Source organism: Chaetodon auriga, chromosome 9, assembly GCF_051107435.1.
Source record: "Chaetodon auriga isolate fChaAug3 chromosome 9, fChaAug3.hap1, whole genome shotgun sequence".
In the NCBI taxonomy this organism is placed as follows: domain Eukaryota; kingdom Metazoa; phylum Chordata; class Actinopteri; order Chaetodontiformes; family Chaetodontidae; genus Chaetodon; species Chaetodon auriga.
In genome coordinates, this window is record NC_135082.1 from 553833 (window position 1) to 572836 (window position 19004).

Here is a 19004-nt window from a genome sequence, read left to right on the forward strand (position 1 = left end):
GTGTCATGTGTGAAGTTAAATGGTGCAGTTGCTACCTTGTTTCTCTCACTATAGTCATCAACATAGAATTCAGTTCCTTTTTCAACTTGGATGACAGGAGGGAAAAAACTTCCTGCGCCTAAGTATGCTTGGAGGAGCTGGTGTCGCTCTGCAAGAGTAGCACACAGGTTTTTAAAGTTGTGTAGTTTCCTGGCACACTGTTTAAAAAAAGTGTGCTTACTTTCGAATCTCAACGTCCAAAGACGGATGAGAGGTCCAAACTGAAGAATAAGCTCAGGATAGTGACAGAGATAATGGTGCTTAGGTTTAAGAGGACAGTGTGGAAACAGCTCCACTCTGGACTGAATGTACTCCTCAATAAGAACATTCAAGTAAGCAATCTGATCTGCAGTAATTGCTGGTGCACATATATAAGCAACTATCTCTCTCAAGAGCAAAATCAACTTCCAGACACCATTTTCAGAAGGATTCTTGATCCTGTCCCCAATTAACAGAGGCAGTACTCTCAACAGACACCAATTCTGTACAGCATGGCCGCTCAACTTCTCACTACCTGGGCTGAACTCAGGAGGTTTGTCATCTGCTTCATTTCCAAGATATGTAAATCGACTTATTCTTCTGTTCAAATCCACATAGGAGAACTGTTTCTCCTGGTTTACCAAGTGGTTGATACACAATGCCATGTCAACAGAAACAACGCACTCAAAAAGGTCATGTCCAAGACATGGCGGAAGACCAGGCTGGCAAACATGAAAGTAACAAAGCTGGTTAAACACAGAGTCAGATTTTATGCCACACACTGTATCTGTATTGCCTACTCTTAACTCATGTACATGCTGCTGATATGATTGTTTTGTTCTCTTTGACCCAGTGGACAGTGGACTCAACTGAAATGTTCTTCTGTCTATATCACAAAACCTACAGAAATGAGAACTCTTGCTGAAGTTTTCCACAAAGCCACCAATACTGTGAGAGCCGAGATTATCTCCAGCTATCTCACATACAGAACCTTTGATGACTTTGCCATTATTCAAAACAATGCCACTGTCCTCCAGCTGCTTCAGATCTTTTATCAGCGGACTGAAGACTATTTCCTGTCCGAAAGACTTGAAGTCTTGTTCTCGGCAGAGAAGAACAAGCTGCATGTGATCGATGTTTGATCTGTTGTAGGGCAAAACATCACCAAGCGTCAGATAAACGGCCAGTACCTTATGTTTTTTTCGACCTGATCCTAATGGATTGACTACCTCAAAAGAATCTTGATAGAGAATCAAGGCTAAAGATGAGGTTTCTGTTTTAAGCAAGACATTATCAGTCATATTCTGTCCATCCCATACATATTCCAACACATCACGAGACGAGAGGCGTGAATGAGACGTTTCATATTGTTTTCTGAAAGCCTCAGATTCGAAGAGAGAAGCAATAGTTTCTTTTATTGGCACATACTGTGCAAAGCATTCTTTACCTGAGTCATTTACACCTAAATACAAAGGCAGAGGTGCAACATAGTTGAAGTGGTTTTTGAATACTGACTTGCGACGCTGATCTGTACGCAAAATGTTGTTGCCTTTTTTTAATATGTCAGGTTTTGTGAGCTCTTCAATTACATTTGTGATATCCGTGTCAGGCACCCCAAGCACAGATAATTTCTCTTTGAGTTTGGAAAAGATATGCAACTGAGCAGAATCATGGATGTCCTGGACTTCCTCAATAATAGTCTGAATTACTGATGCTGGTAAAACTAATTTAGCCTGAAGCCTCAGGTAAAACAGAGACAAGTTCTTTAAAAAGAGGTCTTCATCCACAATATCATCCAGTTCTGTGTCTGGCTGTCCATCGTACTCAGTGAGAGAGGTAGAGGGCGGACTCAAAAGTTGGGAAGGGGTTTCTTGGGCTGGGTGTGGAAACACCACCTCACGTATTTCTCCTGCCGAACTTTTTTTGTGTGTTCTCGAAATGTGAGATGCAAATGTAGATTTTACACCAAATGTTTTCTCACAAGCCCTGAAGGGGCATGATATTTTCCTGCCCTCTGCTATATGGCCTTTCAGATGATTAAGCAACTCCTTCACATTTGTAAATGTACCCTGACAAAATTCAATCTGACAAATCAGTGTTGTACCAGTATCCTCATCTGTAGTAGTTTTGTCAGACTTGTACCGTCTATGATCTCTGTACAAATGAGACTTGAAGGCTGCAAATTTTCTGAATGCACGGGTACAAGTAGGTACACCACAGGTAAAAGGGCAGTTTGCAGCATTACTGTGGAGTTTCATATGATTAGTAAAACCTATTATGGTTTTACTCTCATGGGCACACTGCTTGCATTGATACATTTCTGGCCTACGTAGAGCAAAAATGAAAGAGAGAAGAGAAAAAGTTATTAATGTTGCACATCATAAAAACAACACAAAAACGACATTAAATGTGCACGCAGTAGAGTGCTGATCTCTTCCACGTGGCAGTTTAGCTCTCTACACTTTACAGGTAGCTTGTGCAATACTGGGGAAGTAGCACATTTTTTTTACATTCATTTCAATTATTTTAACATTTTCTAAAAGCTTTGAAACAATTAAACCACAGGAGATTTTTTGACATACAGCTATGAGTGTGCACATAAAATTTTAGCCTGATGAGCCTAGTTTGTGAGATGATAGACACACACGTACAACCGAATGCATGATTTCTTGGCGGAGATAATAGTATAGCAAAGCAAATTTAGTTTACTTGAGGTAACTTGGATACAAACTGAATCCCAAATCAAATTTCAGTGCCACAGACTGCATAGTCAAATGGAAAAAATATTTTCACCTGAAAATCCTCTTCACCTCTGTGTTTTGCTTGTGGTCTTCAGTGGTGACACTCACTGCATGTGGCTTCCCTTGGCATCCCTCCACCTGTAGCTAAAAGATGCACAAGTTGCAAAACACAAGTCATGCTAAATTAGCCTCACAGTCATTCACACATGCATTGAGTCATGATTCAAAACGTAATTGTCCATTGAAGCAGGTGATAATGGAGCAAGAAGACCTATGCCAGAATGTAGTCTATGTCAGCATTGTAAATTATCATCTACCAGTGGCTGGTAAAATCTGAGCATTCACTAGCCATTTACAGGTGGACAAAAAAGTTCATTTTGCACTGTGTGTGTGTGTATGACAGAAAGAGAATGTCACTATTTTCCTGAAGAGTTATAATATTTATCTTGTGAAATGACAGCCTATTGCTTGGATATTGTAGATCTAGTTTCACCATTTTTCACATGACGTTATAGTACATTGCCAGGATAAAGTGTCTGGTAAAACAAATCAGTGGCTGGTAGAGAAGGTTAATTTCCAACCCTAGTGTTCTTATTTATTTTCTAAATGAGATTAACATTACTGGCTGTAACAAACCTAAGGGGACTAACATTATGTGGCAGTACATTAAACACATTGTAACTTGCACCACTCTCTGTGAAAAGAAACCTCATGCATTGGGTGTTTTCATGTTGCTTTGTCACAGATTACACTGTGAATTGAACAAAATGTTTTTACCTCAACGGGATGTTCATCAGTGTTTGGTCACTGTGGGCTTCAGTGGTGGTGCTCACTGTCTGTGCATCCCTCCAGCTCTGCAACGTTATGATGCACAAGTTGTAAAACACAAGTCATGGTGGATTACTGTTACCAATCATTCTTCCAATAAGGTTGGATTAATTAGGGGTGTAACGGTTCACCTAATCAACAGTTCATTTCTAACTTCAGTTTTTGACTCATGGTTCAGTTCTAACCTCGGTTTTCAAAGCTACTAAAGAAATGTTTTGAATATTTCCAGAAAAAAAATGTCTGGATTTTATTTACAAATTGTTGCACTGCAATAAAGAACATGCACATTACTACAACACTTTTCTTACCACTTCGCAATACATAGAACTTCTGTTCATACAAAAAATAAACATTTGTCTACATTGTCTAAATGAAATTTAGTTATTTAGTTTAGCTGCTAGTTAACTTAGCGGCTAGTGATAGCTCCTCTGGCTCTGTGTCCAGAGGAGGCAAAAGTACTCACACTCTCTACTTCTAAAAAAGACTGTAGTAAAAGTAGAAATACTGATTCTACTCCTTCACTCAAGTAAAAGTAAAAAAGTACAGGCTCTGAAATGTACTTAAGTACAAAAGTAAAATGTGAAAATGATATTTGCATTGTCAATTATACACAATACTTGTTTTGATGACTTGGCAAAATGAAAAACAACTAAAATGAGTGTTGGCAATCGATTAAAAAAAATTAATTTGATTAATCACAGTTTGGTCCGTGATTAATCATGATTAATCACATTTTTCAAATAACTCTTATTAATGCAAATTACCAGATACTTGACCAAAATGTTATTAAATTACTTTATGAATTACTGCATGTAAAAGTGATTATTACTAGATAAAAGTAACTTTTACATTACTTTAAATATGTACTTTAAATTTATCATTACTGTGCACTATACAGCTACATTATTGTTGCGTACCTACACTTTCTTTTTCTTGAAATTGCATTTGAACACTTTCTTGTTTACCATCGCTTACGAAGCAAACACAAAACTAAAAAATTAGCACGTTGCTAACGTCAGCTAGTCAGCTAACGTCACCAATAAATCACTTATCCTCGTACTGGTGAACGTAACTAGAGATGTAGAGACGAAACCCTTTTTCCCGTTTGCTCTTCGGAGCAGGGGAGTGGGCATCCACGATACGATGAACATCGTTGATAGATATCTTTGACAGATTTTGCAGGCATCTTGTAAAGTTCATTGTGATGACTAGCTGACGTTAGCAACGTATGTTGTTTACTGTTACTTGTTGTGCTAACTGTGTTGACTTTATGTCCATTTCAGTGTCAGACAAAGATCAGGGCACAGGTGATGTTTCTCGGCTTGATGTCAGTCGAGGGCGGCGATCCCAAACACTGGCTCTTGTCTTAGTTGCTGTGTAACTGTTCCATTCAAACAGTGTTGGCACTGCGTTTGCTGCTAAAACCCGTCTACCTTTGGGGGTATTTCGAATTTGGGCATTTTCGAAATGTCGGCTGCATACCTTCGTATGCTGAGTTACCGAAAATCCCGTCCTGCATATTTTCTGCAGCCACTGTGCACGAAGTTCGGTGTCCTTCGGGAAGCAGTGGAAGCTAAGCTCGCTGTTATAGCGACTTGAGCCGGCACAAAGTGGCACACAACAGTGCTCATTAGAGCCATTCACCGTCTTCGGGAACTTAAAAGTCCCTCTCACATTATACTTCGTCTTCTTTCGTGGATGTTGATTCATTTTTCATTCCTTGTATTTATTTTAGTGCTGTTTTGACTGGAGAGTGAAGTAAACCGGAAACTGGTTTGCCGATTTCAGGCGGAATCGGAAGTACGTCACGAGGCTTGCGCACAGAGCCTATTGTCTACAAAACAGCTTTCACAAAAAACATAACTTCTCCTTGCGCCGGATTTTATAAAAAGGCAAATTTCCTACAGAAACAGTAAAATTTGTGATTAAAAATTAGATTAACGCGATTAAAAAACATATCACGCTAAATATGACTGTAATTAATTGATCGCAATTAACGCGATAATTTGACATCCCTACTCAAAACACAGAAAGTTCACGAAGCATTCCAGCAAAGCCAAAGTATTTCCACACAGTTGACTTGAAAGTGGTCAGGAGATTTGATATCTCCGTTCTGTTAGCCATCTTGCTACACTTAACGTGCTGTAGGAGAGGAGAGCGGTTCGGTCTAAAACTGCTACACCCCTAATTTTAAAGTTAACCGAAGACAAATTTCTCTGCCGACATTAACATACACAAATCTCCGTTCTGCAGGCGAATGGATTAATGCATGCTACATTATCTAAGCTAACGTTAGCTGTAATGTTACCTTCATTGGCTTTTGCTAGCCTGTTTATTGGACGAAAAAATGCGATGTAAACACGATGCAGACTGTCCTCGTGCTAAATGCGAAATATGTTTTAGCTGAAGTTATGGGTAATTACAATCACTGAAAGAAATATTACTCACCAACCACTGACTCCTTAGCCTTGCTCTGGTGACAGGTGACTGGTAAACAGGCCCCGCCTTTGCTCCTCTCCTCCCTCCTGTTTCTCGCACCGCCTTTTTTTCAAATAAACAGTTTTTACCTGTAATACACATAATCTACATGCCAGAACACAATTTACTGTATTTTTTACAATATGTAACCCAGGAGTTATGCAGCAGGTTGCTGTAATTAGTTTCGACCCATGATGCATTGCAGTATACAGTTAAAACTTGTAAAATGACAAAACAAGAAGATATTGTAAAATTTTACTGTAGATATTACAGCAATTCCTTACAGTGTAAGTTTCTAAGATGTTTAGGGCCTAGTACTATAACCTCAGTTTTGTTTAGCATCAGAAAATTGCAGGTCATCCAGGTCTTTATATCCTGAAGACACGCTTGTAGTTTAGTTAACTGATTGGTTTCTTCTAGCTTCATTGATAAACATAGCTGGGTATCATCTGCATAGCAATGAAAATTTATTGAGTGCTTCCTGATAATGTTCCCTAAAGGAAGCATATATAAGGTGAATAGAATTGGTCCAAGCACAGAACCCTGCGGAACTCCGTAGCTGACTTAAGTGAGCACAGAGGAGTCGTCATTAACGTGTACAAACTGAGAGCGATATGAAAAGTAGGATTTAAACCAGCTTAGCACAGCTCCCTTAATGCCAATGAAGTGTTCCAGTCTCTGCAATAGGATACCATGGTCAATGGTGTTAAATGCAGCAATAAGATCGAATAAAACTAGTGCAGAGACAAGTCTTTTATCAGATGCAATTAGAAGGTCATTTGTAACTTTAACCAGTGCTGTCTCTGTGCTTTGATGCACTTTAAATCCTGACTGGAAATCCTCAAATAAACTATTGTTGTGTAGAAAATCACACAGCTGATTAGCAACTGCTTTCTCAAGATTTTTTGAGAGAAAGGTAAGGTTGGATATTGGCCTATAGTTGGCTAAAACCCCTTGATCAAGAGTAGGCTTTTTAAGTATAGGTTTTATTACAGCTCCTTTACAGGACTGTGGTACTAAGCAGCTTAGTTGAGTTCATGCATGTACCCATTTTAGGTACGCTAAATTCCATTTTCAAAAACAGTGAGAAAGGAGAGTGCTTCTTGAAAGAGAAACACAGTAAAAAGGGGACATACAAAGACATTAATGATGGGTTCTCACAACAGAGGCATGCTTTACAGATTTTGCTCTATTATGATGATTTTGAAACAGCTAACCCGTAAGCCTCCCACCAAAGTTGAACTCTGTGCTAATAAATGTACATCTTGCAGCTCTTTTCTACACACAAGATTTGAAGACGTATGGTTTTGATGAAATACTAAAACCTCTAATTGATGATTTGAAAATTTTAGAAAAGGAATCCAACTTCTGTTTATTAAAGAACCATTGTTTGGCTCTGTAATTCAAGTCACAGGAGATAATGTTGCTTTAAATGGTTTGTTAGGTTTTGTTGAATCTTTCAGTGCAACACACTGTTGTAGGTTCTGTCATGTTAGGCAGAACGTCTGAATAAGTTCTTAGGACCCAAAGATGCAGACTAGAGAGGGGATTTATCAAACAAAAATAATTTACTTTAAACAAGAACTGTGCAACAAAAAACACACTCATAAAGAGTGGACAAAAGAACAAAATAAAGCGTACTCGAAAGTGAGTGGAAATAAACAAAGGGAGCTCCAACGAGTTGGGTATCTTCGCAAGGTACGCGCTGACGAGGCAACTGCAACACTGGGCACACTGTAAGTGGCAGTCCAACAACAAACTAACATTAGCACAACTCACAAAGAGAGGAGATAACAAAACCAAGTACTCGCACAGAACAAACAAAGACAACGCCAGGGATTCAGGACAATCTGGCAACAGGTAGGAGAGAGCTCTCCCTTTTATCCTGTGCCTTAATCATGGTCATGCGCATCAGGTGTGCACCTGAGGAGGCGGAGCTGGTCAGGTGTAGAGACACACCCAGCTAGAAAGACAGGGGAAAACAGACAGACAACATATAACACTGGGAGAAGGGAAAAGGGAAACACTAGGAACAGACAGGTCTGCAGGATTGTAACAGACAAATAAGGAAGAAAGTCTGTATTTACTGAGAAAAATCCTGCACTTATTCTGTGCTCCTGAGAGCTTCATATTGAACATTGTAATGGACTAAGTGAAGATCCTGCTCTACCTCCTGTTTATGGTGTTAAAAAATATTGTGTGCTCAATTCATTAGAATATTTTCTTACAATTGTGCAGTTGATATAATGCATGATTTGTTAGAGGGTGTCGTACAGTATGAGCTTAAGCTGTGATTTCAGTACCTTGTTAAAAATGGCTACATCTCTATGAACATGTCAGACAGGATAAAGAGTTTTAATTATTAAGGAATTTTAATTATGGTTACATGGAACGTAAAAAAAAATAGGGTTTCATGGAACGTAAAAACAAACCTAGTGGGTTAAAAATGGATGACAAGACCGAACACTTAAATTTAAATGCCATTCAGTCATTGTGTGTTCTCCGTAAGACCCCACTTCTCTTTGGTGATATTGTTGATATTGTTGTTATTATGTTGAAAGTGACAATAATCACTGGAACTTTGTGCTCCTTGTGTTACAGATAGTTAATATATTGTTCTCCCCTATCCTTACTGATAGCATGATATGTTACCTAAAACATTTGATCTCTGACCACCACAACAAGTTCAAAACTTTGTTCCCTGATAAGAAATTGATTCCCAAACACCACTTAATGATTAATTACCCGAGATGTATTAGAAAGGTTCGCCCTCTTATCAATATGTCGTGTATGTGATTCGAAGCAGAACACAAATTTTTTAAAAAGTCTGTAAAAAATTTCAAAAACCTTACAAAATCTCTTGTAAATCAACACCAGTGTCAACTGGCTTTTGGGTCAGAAATTATGGCACTACCAGGTTGGTCTATTTATATGCAATGGAGCATCTCATGACTTACCTGTTAAAGAAAATCTGCAATATCATTATAATGAACAGCAAGCTTTCTTGCCTCCTTGAACTGACACCTTACTGGGGTGGAGGAGTTTGAGTACCCAAATGATCCTAGAGGCTATGTTATCTGGGGCTTAATGCCCCTGGTAGGGTCTCCCATGGCAAACAGGTTCTAGGTGACGGGTCAGACTAAGAGCGGTAGAAAAGCCCCTGTGAAGAAAAAGACAGCAAGGAAACGTACATCGCCCAGATTGACGTCACCTGGGCCCCACCCTGGAGCCAGGTCTGGGGTTGGGGCTTGCAGGCGAGCACCTGGTGGCCGGGTCTTTGCCCACGGGACCCGGCCGGACGCAGCCCGAAGGAGCGATTTGGGCCCGCCTTCCCATAGGCCCACCACCCGCAGGAAGGATCAGAAGGGGCCGGTGCTTTGTGCTATAGGTGGCAGTCGTGGGCGGGGGCCCCGACGACCCAAACCCTGGACGATGATTCTGGCTATGGGGACATGGAATGTCACCTCGCTGGGGGGGAAAGAGCCAGAGCTAGTGCGGGAGGTTGAGCAGTACCGGTTAGAGATAGTCGTGCTCACCTCCATGCACAGTCTGGGCTCTGGAACCCAACTCCTTGAGAGAGGCTGGATTCTCTTCTATTCTGGAGTTGCCCGCGGTGAGAGGCGGCGAGCTGGTGTGGGCTTGCTTATAGCCCCCCAGCGCAGCTGCCATGTGTTGGAGTTCTCCCCGCTGAGAACTCGCCTTCGGGTCGGGGATAGGTCTCTCACTGTTGTTTCAGCCTATGGGCCGAACAGCAGTGTAGAGTACCCGACCTTCTTGGAGTCCCTGGGAGGGGTACTAGAAAGTGCTCGAACCGGGGACTCCATTGTTCTGCTGGGGGACTTCAATGCTCACATGGGTAGCAACAGTGATACCTGGAGGGGTGTGATTGGGAGGAACGGGCTCCTGGATCTGAACCCGAGTAGTGTTCTGTCATTGGATTTCTGTGCGAGTCACAGTTTGTCCATAACGAACACCATGTTCAAGCATAAGGATGTCCATCAGTGAATGTGGCACCAGGACACCCTAGGCCGGAGGTCAGTGATCGACTTTGTAGTCGTATCATCTGACCTTCAGCGGTATGTCTTGGACACTCAGGTGAAGAGAGGGGCTGAGCTGTCAACTGATCACCACCTGGTGGCGAAGGCAAAGCTCTCGATTTACCGGTCAATCTATGTTCCTACCCTCACCTATGGTCATGATCTTTGGGCCATGACCGAAAGAACGAGGTCCCAGATACAAGTGGCTGTAATGGGTTTCCTCCACAGAGTGGCAGGGTTCTCCCTTAGAGATAGGGTGAGGAGCTCTGTCACCCGGGAGGAGCTCAGAGTAGAGTCGCTGCTCCTCCACATCGAGAGGAGTCAGCTGAGGTGGCTCGGGCATCTCTATCGGATGCCCCCTGGACGCCTACCTAGGTAGGTGTTCCAGGACACGCTGGAGTGACTATGTCGCTCAGCTGGCCTGGGAACGCCTCGGGATCCCCCCGGAAGAGCTAGAGGAAGTGTCCGGGGAGAGGGAAGTTTGGGCATCCCTGCTCAGACTGCTGCCCCCGCAACCCAGCCCCAGATAAGCGGGAGAAGATAGCAAGCTTTCTTCAAAGTTTGTACTGTTAACACACTTTACTTTGATGAACACTTTCATGGATACTCTATAGAGGGGCAAAATAATGAACATGCTGTGATTTCCGTTGACCAGCTTACTTATTTTAGACCTTCTGATAAGCAATACTCTAATGAGAGTGAGAGAGCATACGTTGTTCCATATTGTTGTATGTTTTAAAAAGTGTTTTAAAATGTTTAGGCCATGTGGTGCTCATTTTAAAATAAATGTTTCAACCAAACATGATCTCTTTATTTTTGCAACTTCATTTTCTATGTAATTTTCAGTAATTCAGAAGAGCTATATTTACACCTTACAGTGTTAATAAGGGGGCAGGGAAGGGGCTAGATTTTCACTAAACTCAAGAGCGACTGAACATACCACTTAGCAGAATAAGCTAGGTTGTGGAAGACAGAAGTTTGCAATTGATGAGTAAGTATTTTCTGTTGTTATTTTCGGCTTCTATTAGGATCTAGGCTGTTAGCAGACTTTGCTGATGTTGTTTTTGTCATGGGGCACTCGCTCTCACTCTTGAGTTTCAGTAATAGGGTCGGCTGACACAGGCCAAGCCCTCTATCTGTCGCTTGCTGGCGAAATCCTTAAGGGGTGGAATTTTCACTAAACTCATAAAAAAGAGACTGAGCATACCACCAAGCAGAATAAGCTAGGCTGTGGAAGATAGGAGTTGGCAATTTATCAGTAATTGTTTTCTGCCGTTATTTCTGTCTTATATTGGGATCTAGTCTGTTAGCAGGCTTTGTTGTTGTTGTTGGCGGCCGTAAAAGGCGACGCAATCCTGAGAACCACTGCTCACTCAGAAAAACCTCAGCTACTCCCTCTGCTTTTTCCTTTGGCCTATGGAATTGTCAGTCTGCTATAAACAAAACAGCATTTATCCAAGCACATGTAAAGCTATGTCAAATTCAGGTACTAGCCCTAACCGAAACCTGGATCCGTCCAGAACACACAGCCACACCAGCTGCGCTTTCAGCTGACTCTACTTTCTCCCACACACCTCGTCCTGATGGATGTGGAGGTGGCACACTCATTTTCAAAAACTGGAAATTCACCAAGCTTACTCCTCTTAGCAATAGCTCCTCCTTTGAATATCATGCAATCAAGGTTACTGCTCCCATTAAGCTGTACTGGTTCTGGTAGACACTGGTCATATCTCGTCTACCTGGGCTAGTGGGGAACTTTATAGCTGAACTGGAAATGCTACTCTCAGTCATTCCTGAAGATGGCATCCCACTGATTGTCATGGTTGACATGAATATCCATCTTAACAAACCCCATGCGGTCGACTTCCTTTCACTGCTGTCCTTGTTCGACCTCAAACAGGTCTCCAATGCTCCCACACACAAAGCGGACAATACTCTCGACTTAATTGCAATTCGAAACTGCTGCATGGTGAAACTAACGGTCACCCCCTTACATGTATCAGACCACTTTTTTACTCAATTCTCTGTATCCTTACCAAAGCATCCTCACGCTCCACTGCAAGGGGTCTCCGTCAGACAAAACCTCCAGTCCCTCACACTGGCTCAACCATACCTCCTCACAGTGTTTTTTCCTCACTCCCTGTGATTGAGGCAACAGACACAATCTGCTCTTTGCTAGCCACCTCTCTAATGAAATATATGCCCACTCTCATCCAAACTTGCTCGTAAAACCCCCCCTGAGAGAAAATGGAGCAAAACCAGAGATCCCTCTGACCTCAGGGACTATCAGACTCTTCTGTCTGCATTCTCCTCCCATCTGAAAAGTGCCAAGTCCATTTATTATCAGGAGAAAATCAGTAGCGCCAATGACTCTCGGAAACTATTTTCTGCTTTTAACTCACTACTCAACCCCCCTGCCACGTCCACCCTCAACTTTGCTCACAGCCGATCACTTTGCTTGCTTTTATTACAGATAAGGTTTCAACCATCAGCAATCACTTCTCTGAGCCTGACCAACTCAGTAGGATACCACCAGCTACCAGGGCCAAGCCTCCAACTTTCTGCCCGACTCTCACACCACTACCTGTCCATTGGACCAGGGGCGGCTGGCTGATAGAGGGCGCTAGGGAGCCACCCCCTCTGTCTCACATCATGTAGAATCACACAGCCTTTCCTTTAAAAACGTTTTTTAAAATGACTTTTACATGTATATTCTATGTTTTAAAAAGGCAAAATGAATAATATAGTCTGAAGTGAGTTACTAAAATGTAAAATCTGCACTAAATAGTCAGATTAGAAATGTCCTACGTTGTCTACAGTTACTAATAGCTGACATATATCCGGCCACGGGCACACACATCTTTCCCCATTGACTCTCGTTGTAACTTTGACATGCGCAGTTCGTTCCTCTTCAATACAAGAGATAGGAGACAGCGGGGCGCAGCCTGACCGCACCCCGCTGTCTCCCTCTGATCGCTATACACACCATCGGCCATGGGATGGCAGCAGAGAGTGAGCGGTTTGTTCACCCGCAAGCCTGTAATTAAAACCGCCAAGCGAGTGACGTTGAGTGCAGAGTGTCGGAGTAATTAGCAAACAAGATCATGCTGAAAAAGCTGAAAAGGAGAAAATGAAGAGAGAAAATTCAGTGAAGTCACTGAAAACAACACCGTTCAAGAGGAGAAGACTACAGGAGAAACTGAGAGTGATGGCGCTCGGACCTGACCGGCCGGACGTCTTAATTAGACAGCAGTCCGAAGACAGAGGGAAGAGATATACCCGCTCTTTTTCATGGAGCTGGTATGAGAAGACGTATTGGCTAAGTTTAGACAAAGTGACAATTTTTTGTTGCTTTGATAGTCTTAAATATGAGGATTTGCTGTGTTTTCATTGTCATTTAAGGTTGTTAATATAAATGTTAGCTAACAGAAGCACTTTGGGCTTTAAGCCTGATGGTTTGATTGTTTTTTTAAACAAAATGTCCAGTGTTTGTTGGTTTCAGGTGTATGTACTTGCTGTTTTTTTTTCTTTTTTTATTTCAGTATGTAAATATAAATATGTTGTTCCAAACAATTCGCTGGACAGAAGAAACACTTGGTACTCTTGGAAGCTGTGAAAATGAATTGTTTCTCTTTTAACTTTTGAAGTAAAAAATATATTTATACATTCTTGGTTTGTTTAATGATGGAAAAGGAGATTTTAAGGGTTTGTGTGTACCAATTATATCTTATCTGGAGCAAAACATATCAAACACTGGGGAGATAAATTCAAATTCACTAACTGGTAACATTCACGTGCATTTAACTATATTTGACTCAGCAGTAGTGCTTACGTGTACCCTAGTAGTGATACATAGTAATAGCACATCAAATGGTTGTATACATAATATACATTAATTCTTGTGGTCCGGCATTGCCGACTCCGCTTTTTGGTTTGGTAAATTAAGTGCGCCCCCCCAAGACAAAAATTGACCAGCCACCACTGCACTGGACCCTATACCCTCCTACCTCCTGCGGGCCATCTTGACCACACTTATCCCTGCTGTCACCCCCATAATCAACTCCTCACTTACAAAGGGTGTGTTCCCCACTGCTTTTAAACAAGCCCGAGTAACTCCACTGCTAAAGAAACCTGCACTCGACCCAGCTCAAATTGAAAATTACAGGCCAATTTCACTTCTCACTTTCCTTTCCAAGACTCTTGAGAGCATGGCCTTTAATCAAGTCTCTGAATTCCTTTCTGATAACAACCTGCATGATCTGCATACAATCACAGCAAGAGGCACAATAAAGGCCAACAGCAGACAAGCAACTATATTTAAGTATATTGCATATTTAAGGCATACTTATATGGCAAAACTTTAGATTTCATGAATATAAATGTCTTTGATAGGCGTTTTAGGCTCATTATCACTGAAATGGTAAGCTTCAAGACATCAGATACACTATCAATTCTACAACTTCAAATAAAAAAGCATAATCATTGCAGTCTTCCAGAAGTAACTTGGTGGGCATAACACAATTTAATCCCATTAACAACAACACACTAAAAGAAATTAACTCCAATCTCAATTCATCCACCTGTTGCCTTGACGTTTTATCCCCTACTTCTCTAAAACAGTTTTTAGCCTGATGAAAGAACTAATAGTCATTCTTAACAGCTTTCTCCAATCTGACATTTTTCCAAAGGCTTTGAGCCTCTTCCAAGGAAGAACAGTCTTGATGCTACTGTACTAAGTAACAATTAACGTATATCAAATCTACCATTTTTAAGTGAAGCCATTACAAAAGTTTTTCACCAATCTATTAAGGCTGAACAATTGTTTTGATAATTTTTATCTGGATTTCAGTCCCATTATAGTACAGAGACTGCACTCATAAAGGTGGTAAATGACATTTCTCAGGCGACTTTCAACGACTCAGGCAAAGTTTCCATTTTAGTATTTTTGGGTCTTTGTGCTGCCTTTGACACTGTGGATCATACAGTTATATTGCAAAGATTAGAAAACTGGGAGGGACTCTCTGGGACTGTCCTTAAGAGGTTCAAAATGTATTTTGTCTCTATTGGTACCTGTGTGTCCGAGCAGTCAGCCATGACCTGCGGTGTTCTGCAAGCGTCCATCTTGGGTCCATCTCTCTTGTTTAACCTCCATATGTTTTCCTTCTGGCCAAAGCATACAAAACAATAGCCTACGAAAATTATGCTGATGATATGTAAAGCTACATTTCACTTTCATTAGTGTCATTACGGTAACTGCATTTAACAAATCAATGACGGATGAAATTGAAAAAATTATCCAACTAAACAGGGATAAGACCAAGATAAGTGTCTTTGGAACACAGAAAGAAAGAATGGTGTTATTTTGGATTCAGATCTAAATTTTAATCGCTTAATTGGTCAATTTCAAATTGGTCACTTTGTCGGCTTACCACTATCTGATAAATATTGCGAGAATCAAAGGAGTAATGTATGCATCTCATGCAGACATAAAAGGTGTCCTATGTGTATGACAGGCAAAGCCTTTCTAACACGAGGTTAAACATTGTGAAACAGTCACAGTTAATAAGGTTTACAACAAACTATTACAAACTATTTGGTTAGATTTAGGAAAAACTTTTCTGCCAGAAGCCTTTCTAAGTTGTGGTTAATGGAACATCTTCTGCGAACTTAAATGCTGGTAATTTGTATACCTGACTGCTACTTCACTCTGTAGGAGCATACACAGCACTACAAGATACTCCCACTAGGAGACATTGTATACCAGTATCAGTGGATGGCACTACTATATACTCATCCTCCTTTTCTTCGCAACCATTAATATAACTGTAATGCAATTTAAAATCTGTATGAAGTTGTGCAACCATACCAAATCCTTCTCTTTAACATTAATCTAACCATACTATATATGAAAGTGTAATGTATAAGGTTTTCAAAAATATTTAAGAACAATTGAAATTGAGTTGAGAGTATATGTATTTACCTCCTTTGGTGTGACACCTCTAATAAAAAACAGGTGAAACCAACTGCCTTCAGAAGGCGCATCATTAATTAATTAAATAGAGTCCACCTGTGTGCAATTTAATGTCAGTATAAACACACTTGTTCCGTGAAGGCCTCAGAGTTTGTAAGAAAACCTTACTAAACAAACAGTATCATGAAGAAGCTCACTAAACAGATCAGATGAAGTTGTGCAAAGTACAAAGTAAGGTTAGGTTATGAAAAACATCCCAAGCCCTCAATATCTCATGGAGCACCATTAAATTCATTATAAGAAAATGGAAAGAATATAGCACAACAGCAAATCTTCCAAGAGAACACCACCCCCCCCAAACTAATAGACTCGGCAAGGAGAGCGTTAATCAGAGAGTCAACCAAGAGGCCAATTGTAATTCTGGAGGAGCTGGAAAGATCCACAGCTCATCTAATTCTTCTTAAAACTCTATTGTATATGAAATATTGACCGTGTGTTACCTTTTTTGTAGAAACTGACTTACATTGCTAAAACCTCCAAAATAGTCAATATACAATATGTACAAAAATACGGATGAAATGACCTCCTCAATGGCAGCTATAGCCCTGCTTCTTTGTGTATTTGAACTTTAACCCTGATGTATACTTGACCTTCTCTTTACACTTAACAGATCCTTACCACCCATAATTATGACAAAACAACCCCCAACACAAAGTAGTTCTGAGACACTTTTTTTTTTATTTTGGATAAGTGTTACTACTCTGAATATAATTTTCCTTTTCTTGTCCTTCACACACAGAAAGAGGACAGGAAGGAGCTGAATGATTACAGTTAAGCACCCATAAAAGTTGATAAATAACAGTTAGTTTTTGACATTTTAAATGAGGATTATTCTTTTGAACAATGCAAGGTGAAGAAACATCCTGAAAGTGGCTGCACCGGTAGGATTTCAGACATAATAAGATCATTAGCAAGGCATGTGTGAGTTTCAAAGGTCATATTCTAATATCAGCAAGTGATTTATTTTGTACAGTTGCTGAATGTCTTAAATGTACAACAAAACCTCAAATTCCAAATGTCAAAATCCCTTCATTATTTTTGATAAACTGAGACAAGCTAGTTAGGTTTAAATTTCAGCAGAAGACAAAAGTGAGAGCTACTTAACCTGATGTCAGTCAGTCAGAACTAAAATTAAAGGTATTTGTTACAGGTCCTTCGGTATTTCAAGAAATTCACCGAGTCATTTAAAAGAGCTTTACTTTTTTTTAGTTTACTTATTTAAATGACTGAGTCAAAAGGGTTTCTCTCTATTCTATACTGCTGAACATCAGTGTGGGATGACACATGATGACAACTGACAGATGACAAAGACTGTATTTACTGCAACAAGCTGCCCGAAACTTGAGCTTTTTGGGTAATGAAAGGGGTTAAGAAGGCCATGTGTTTTGCCATTCCTTTGTCTTGTGTCATATAGGTTTTTTGTGCACGTGAAAGATCTGAAAAGTTACAAAGTCCATGCCAAAGGGAGTTACTCTCTCCCACAGAAAACACTGACCTGCCAGAGCATCTTGGTAATAGTCCAGCCTTTTTTTTTTTTACATTACTTGGAGGTGGTATGTAAGACCGCACCACCTCCAGCTCGGTGATAAGTGACCGTCCCACCAAAGAAGTCTAGTATATCTGGGTGTGAGCAAAAGCACTCCAATTTCTCTGGTGTTTGCTTCAAGAACCAACGCAAATGTCTTCATCTATTTCCATCATCTAAGGATGTCAAGACTCAGTAGATTGTGACTGTGTCCATGTACTGTTACCTCATAGAGACAACCAAATCAGACATTTAAAAGAAATACGTACCTATACAAATTAATTTGCACTGGTCAAAAACAGAACAGCTGCACCACAGCGTTCAAAGCTATATAATCTTTTTGCCAATTTCAACTTATAACTTCATGATCATTGGAGTGTTTTTTTTTCTGTTCATCTGATGAAAATAAGTTCAGTGTTCACTCTTTTTGTAGCTCTTTTTTTTTATCGTCACCAATTACGTGATATAGTATAGTATACTAGATATACTAGTACATGACTCCCAAATGCTGTGTTCATCGGCTAGTTTCTGTCTCTATATGCCATGGCTGCTGGGAAGGTATTCTACAGATTTATTGGAGTTTATGACAACTACTGCCTGCTGCTGGAAACTAGGTTAATGAGAACAGAGTTTAAATTAAAAGTACAATGGAAAAGAGACTAAAATGCTCTGTGGTGCTGAGGGAAGCTGAAGATTTGGTGATAGTTCTCCATGAATTTGTAACCATGACTGACACCTTTGACATTACACAGTCATTTGACCTACTGTTAACTGTATTGATTGGTGCAGTGTGTATTTCAGTTGCTGTACATACTTGGTAAAACTGGCTATGATAAAAGTGATATAGAGAGGAATGCGGGTGTGGCCTCAGGCTTGTGGTGTAGGTCAGTAATCTCTAGAGTGTATTATGTTTTAGTACAACTTTAAAAATACATGATTTGTGTCAAAGACATTTCAATGTAAAGCCTTTCTTTTAAATCTTCAAACATATGGCACACTATTTTTGTGACAGCACAAAGATTTGCTGGCATGATTTTGTAGATGTAGACGTCACCTTAACAAAGAAAGTACAAAGGTGCATCAGATTTGATGTTAATGGGGAGCTACAATTACAATGATACAGAAAACAAGTTGCTGAAGAGCTCACATGGCTAAGGACACTCAATCCATAGCATGACCAAGAAGCTTTACTCTGTATCCTCATGTAAAATAAGGTTTACAGCAGCTGTATGTGTATTCTCTACATATAATTAAGTTGAAGAAAAATAAACATTCAGAGGAGTTGTTGATGGGGTCATGTGAATGCCTTCAGAACAATAAGAACAAACTATTTTACCCTCTCTTCA

The 19004-nt window shown here is 40.4% G+C and overlaps 1 protein-coding gene across 2 annotated transcripts in view; it reads right to left on the reverse strand.

The window, feature by feature from the left end:
* The window catches only part of rnf103 (ring finger protein 103), a 109857-nt gene that overhangs the window by 6166 nt on the left and 84687 nt on the right, over positions 1-19004 (reverse strand). The window lies entirely within an intron of this gene.